This window comes from Desmodus rotundus, chromosome 5 (genome assembly GCF_022682495.2).
Source record: "Desmodus rotundus isolate HL8 chromosome 5, HLdesRot8A.1, whole genome shotgun sequence".
NCBI classification, from domain to species: domain Eukaryota; kingdom Metazoa; phylum Chordata; class Mammalia; order Chiroptera; family Phyllostomidae; genus Desmodus; species Desmodus rotundus.
Window position 1 is genome coordinate 132953829 of NC_071391.1, and position 5128 is coordinate 132958956.

At 40.6% G+C, this 5128-nt stretch overlaps 1 pseudogene; it reads left to right on the plus strand.

Annotated features, from left to right (window-relative positions):
• The first annotated feature begins 4184 nt into the window (after positions 1-4184).
• On the plus strand, positions 4185-4355 carry LOC128781152 (U2 spliceosomal RNA; annotated as a pseudogene).
• Positions 4356-5128: the final 773 nt, after the last annotated feature.

The following is a 5128-nucleotide window of genomic DNA, read 5'->3' on the forward strand; positions in this document are numbered from 1 at the left end:
ATAGGCAGGAAGAATCTTAGAAGTAGTACATGTTCTTATTCAGCATGAGGAGCGCCTGGTATGAATGAGTGGGAACAACAGATTACATGGTGATAGTGAAAAGCCCCTTCAAGAAAGAGGAAATAATCTGCTTCTGTGATTTCCAATTATACCTTCTCAGCCATTGCACTGAAAATAGAATCATGCTTGGTAATTGTGGAAGCAGGAGGTAGTTACACTAAAAGCCAAGTCAGCAAGCAATGGCACAGGAAAATCATGCCACCCCTGCACTGCCTTCCACCCCAGAGTCTGACATACTGACTGCACACTTCCTGCTCCCGAGTCTGGGAATCCCAGGAACAGCAGGGGGTCAGTAGCAAGCCCACAATTCACTGCTGCCAAGAATTGACAAACAAAACATCAAATCAGGTAACAAAACAGGGAGAGCTTTCAAGGAACCAAGTGCAACTAACAGTGTAAGTCATCAGCTGCTCACTCTAGTACAATAATTGCTCTAGTTAATTTCTTCTGAAACATAACCAGTGGAGTAAAGCAAGTAGCATATTTGAAATTGACATGGAGAAGCAAACCTGGTGTGGATGATATGCATTGGAGCCCATGGGCCACAGTGCTGCTGCAGCAGTCTAGAGCATTCACTGGGATACGTGGACTTCAGTGGAAATGTTTCCCTCAGATGCACCATCAACAGACAGGTGACCCTACCCCTCAGCTCCAGCCCTTCTGCAGTTGCAGCTGTTCCAGGATTCCTGCTTTCCATTCGCAAAGAGCAAGTCTGTTCACTAGTCTTGGTGCTCTGAGCTTCTGCTTGTTTTGCTTGTTTAGACTAATCAGCTCCCTGCTGCTGGTGAGAAAAGGACATGAGGACCAGGATAACTCCTTTCTACTTCCCTCTCTCCAACATTTTTTTTTTTTTTTTGGTAAACGGACATCTAATTTCTTTTTTCTCCTTTATATTTTTGCAGAGCTGTGGAGATTGACATGGCTGACGATTCAGCAATTTTGCTGTCCTGGAAAATTTAATGAGAAGGAGAGGGAGACAATACTATTCGTTAAGGGGACTCAGCTTCTGTAAAATTGAGGGTCTGAGAGGCAATGTGTGGTTCATTGTGTGAATGACCACCAGCCCCCAAAGCAGAGCTGGTGCTGTTAAGCATCTCTGTCTCCCTCACCTGTGTGTGGTTTTGCTCCCCACCTCTTCTTCCTACAATAGGCAGTTAGTTTTCCTCCTGTTTCCCTGTTTGCCCTCTACTCCTCCAGCTCTGGATGATGCCCATTAACCCTTTTGACTCCTAGACCAGTCAGCAAGTTAATGATTGAGCCACAGGGAACTCTGGATGCCTCAAGCCTCACCTCCCCTGACAGGGAGTGTGGGGGGCATGCCTTAGCACGCAATTAATACAACAATTCCAAAACAGACAGTTCATCTTCAAGGTTTAGAACTTCCAAAGGTTTTAAAGCATCCCCACAATCCCTTTTGTTTCACTGACAGCTTTAAAAGATTGTCTTCCTTGTCTGCAGAATTATGGATGTCATTTTTAATGATCGATGTTATTTGTCATCCCAGAGGATGATCTTTGGTCAGAATTACAAAGATGCCTTTATGAGACAGGGCAGGAGCCCAGAATAAATCAGCAAATGGTTTTATTGCAACCAAAGTGACAGAGCTGAAGTAATCGTGTGGAAAGTGACACACCAGCCTCTAAATAACACTCCCTTCCACATCACCTCTGACCTACTGCTCATTTGTTCTCATCGCCTTTAATGGAACATACCTTCAGTTCAGAGCATGGGAAAACCCTCAGTGAATCATTATCTGTTGGACAATGGCCATCAGCCTCTGCTATCTCAGGAAGTAGCTGTGTGACTTATTCCACATCAGTTATCCTCTCTGAGCCCCAGTTTCCCCAATTGTAAGGTTATTTCTGTTTTAGTGCAAAGATTCTGTGTTTGCTGTTGTATGCCTGTCACGAGAAACAACTCAATGGTTCACTAACTACATCCTTCATCACCAGACTGAAAGCCAGCTGAGCGCCGCAGATGCTAAAAATCTTCCATGTCAGCATCTGTACAATAATGCCCTCTGGGAAACATCACTCCATGATCAGTTTAAGCAACTAATCCCTGCCTTGTTAAGGGAGCCTGACAAACAGTAATTATCCTCATTAAGGTAATTTGGTTTCCCAGACCTTCCCTGACACCCAGCAATCAAAGGCTAACCCCCCAGCTAGATCTTTTTGGAGAAAACTCACAAATAAAGTTTGTGAGGCCCAACCCACATAGCTACCTAGAGGATGGTTTTTGACATTCTTTATTTGTCAAAAAATTGAACCTGGAGCCAAAGTTCAATTTTACCCACTTCAGGAACAGATGAGAGTGGCTCCCATAGTATGATTTACTTGCATAAACTTTCTCTCTGCTACGAATTGCAGATGAAGCCATTTCTCAGTATTGTCAAAGAAGCTACTGGTGGTGTGTGGTACAAACGCTTTCAGCCTCCAACAGTCAGTGCTGCAACCAAGTGGCAAAGTGCCTGGGTTTCCAGAAGACGGGCTATCCCTATTTAGGTTACAGGGCTACCTTCTAAAGGAATAAAAATCTAAAGACAAGATGCTGTTGGCCACATCGGGCAAGGTTCTCCTGGCATACCTGCCTCTCTGCCTTGGGGGCTCTTCTTCGGTGAAGACATGAGTCAGAGTCTTCCCCCACCCACCGTGATGGGTCCTCTGTGCACTTGTGAAAATAAGAGCCTGAATTTGGTACTGTCTGTGGTTTCTACCAGTGTCAAAACAAAGCAAACTTAGTGGTTTAAAACAACACCCACTTACTATCTCTCCATTTCTGTACCTTAAGAAGTACAGCACCGTTCTCTGCAGCAGGTTTCACAAGGCCAAAATGAAGGTGTCAGACAAGCTGGCTCTTAACTAGAGGCTTTGGGGCCGAATCTACTTCCAGGCTTATTTAGATTATTGGCCTAATTCAGTTCCTTGTGGTTGTAAGGTTGAGGTCTCCATTTCCTTAGAGGCTGTCAGTTGGGGTTGCTTTCAGTCCCTAAGGGCCACTTGCATTCTTGAGCACATGGTCTCCTCCATCTTCATGGCTTATAATCTCCTTCATTCCTCAAATCTCTGACTTCTCCTGCTTTGGCCAGAAAAATACTCAGCTGCTTTAAAAGGGTTCATGTGATGAGTTTAGGCTCTATCACATAATCCAGGATAATCTCCCTATTTTAAGGTCAGGAATTAGAAATCTGAATCACATCACCAAGTCTCTTTTGACATGTAATAAAATATTCATGGCTGTGATATCTTAACCATCACAGGAATTAGGGTAGAAAATTTTAGGGGTGCATTCTTAGAATTCTACCTACCATAGGTACCTGGACCTAAACATCCTCCAAAATTTTCTGTGGTTAAAACCTCATAAACATAACTCTTAAAAGAGAGATGATAATATTGGATACTTTGAGGCCTATACGCATGCCTGTCTAGGTGATGGATTGGGGCTGCTCCAGGAAGCAGATGCTCCGAAGAGAGTGGGAATCCCCACCAACTCGACTCCCCAAGACGATCCAGAGGCATCAATAAAGCCACTCCACAGGACACGCTGCTAAGCAGGGGAAATGCAGGAGAAAGGATGGGGGATGACACTTTCCAGATCGCAACTTCAGGGGAATTTAGAGAAGCCAGTCAACTTGATAAAGAAGGAATAATCATGACAATTCAAGAATATGGAAAATAGAGCAGTACTAGCCTGTCCCCACAGCATTACCAGACAGTGCACATACACAAAAGAAAGACTCAGTATCTTCAGTAGGTGGAACAGATTCAAACACAACCACTCATGTAAAAATAAAAAGCAATCCATTGTCATAAAAGAACTATGGATTTAAGAACAACAGAGTAGAAAAAATGTAGCTAATAAAATCGCAGATAAAATATGTGATGTTTATTTTTATCAAGTTAGCAAAAGCCTTTTAAGGGCAAGATATCAGAAATGAAGCTTACTATTTTAAAATATATTTTAAAATTTCTATATAGCAAACAACCATATGGAAAATTTAAATGCAATGAGAATGTAAGGAAATAAAATGTCTTTTAATGTAAGACATATGATAAACAGTAGCTACTAAATTTAGAAGCTCATACAGGTTATAATAAAATGGACACAATTAGAAAGTAAGAATGATCGCTTCTCGGCCTTTTGGCTAAGACCAAGTGTAGTATCTGTTCTTATCAGTTTAATATCTGATACGTCCTCTATCCGAGGACATTATATTAAATGGATTTTTGGAGCTGGGAGATGGAATAGGAGCTTGCTCCGTCCACTCCACGCATCGACCCGGTAGTGCAGAAAGTAAGAATGATCAGAGGACTCTGATTAGCCATATACAAAGGAAGAAATACAAATTACTAATAATTGTATAAAAAATCCCTGTCTCATTGGTAACCCAAAGTAAAAATAAAAACAGTAGTAACCCTAAAATACCACTATCAAATTGATAATTGAAAATTATAGTTACCAGTATTAACAAGGGTATGAAGAAGCAAATGCTCTCATGTGATGCTTGAGGAAATGTACATTGATTTACTCTTCCTATAAAACATTTTTGAAATAAAACCTTAGATGTGTACATACACTTTTTTCAAAAAAAAAATTCACCTCCAGAAATACATTATAAGGGAATTATCAAGGATGTGCAAATATTTATCTATAAGCGTCTTCATCCAAGAATTAGTCATTATAGTGAGAAACTTGGAAATACCTCATATCAAAAAATAGGGGATCGGTTGATAAATTATAGTCCATTTATATAATGTAGCCATGAAAATGATCATGCTCGAGATGAATATTAAATGGTGTGGAAATAATATCATGGTTCATTATGTATCATAACATAAATCAGTAAAAAGGTAAGCAGCATGCAGGGGGAAATACACATGATACCATTTTGTTATGAAAGACACATTATCATATCTAATGATAATGTTTCATATGGAAAATAGATTTAAAATGTAACAAAGCAATTTTTATTGTTGAGGATTGGGAATTGGAAGATTTCTGTGCTTTTGTGCATTTTTCAAGTTTTCTATAATGAACATATCAACATGAAAAATTAATTTTAAAACCA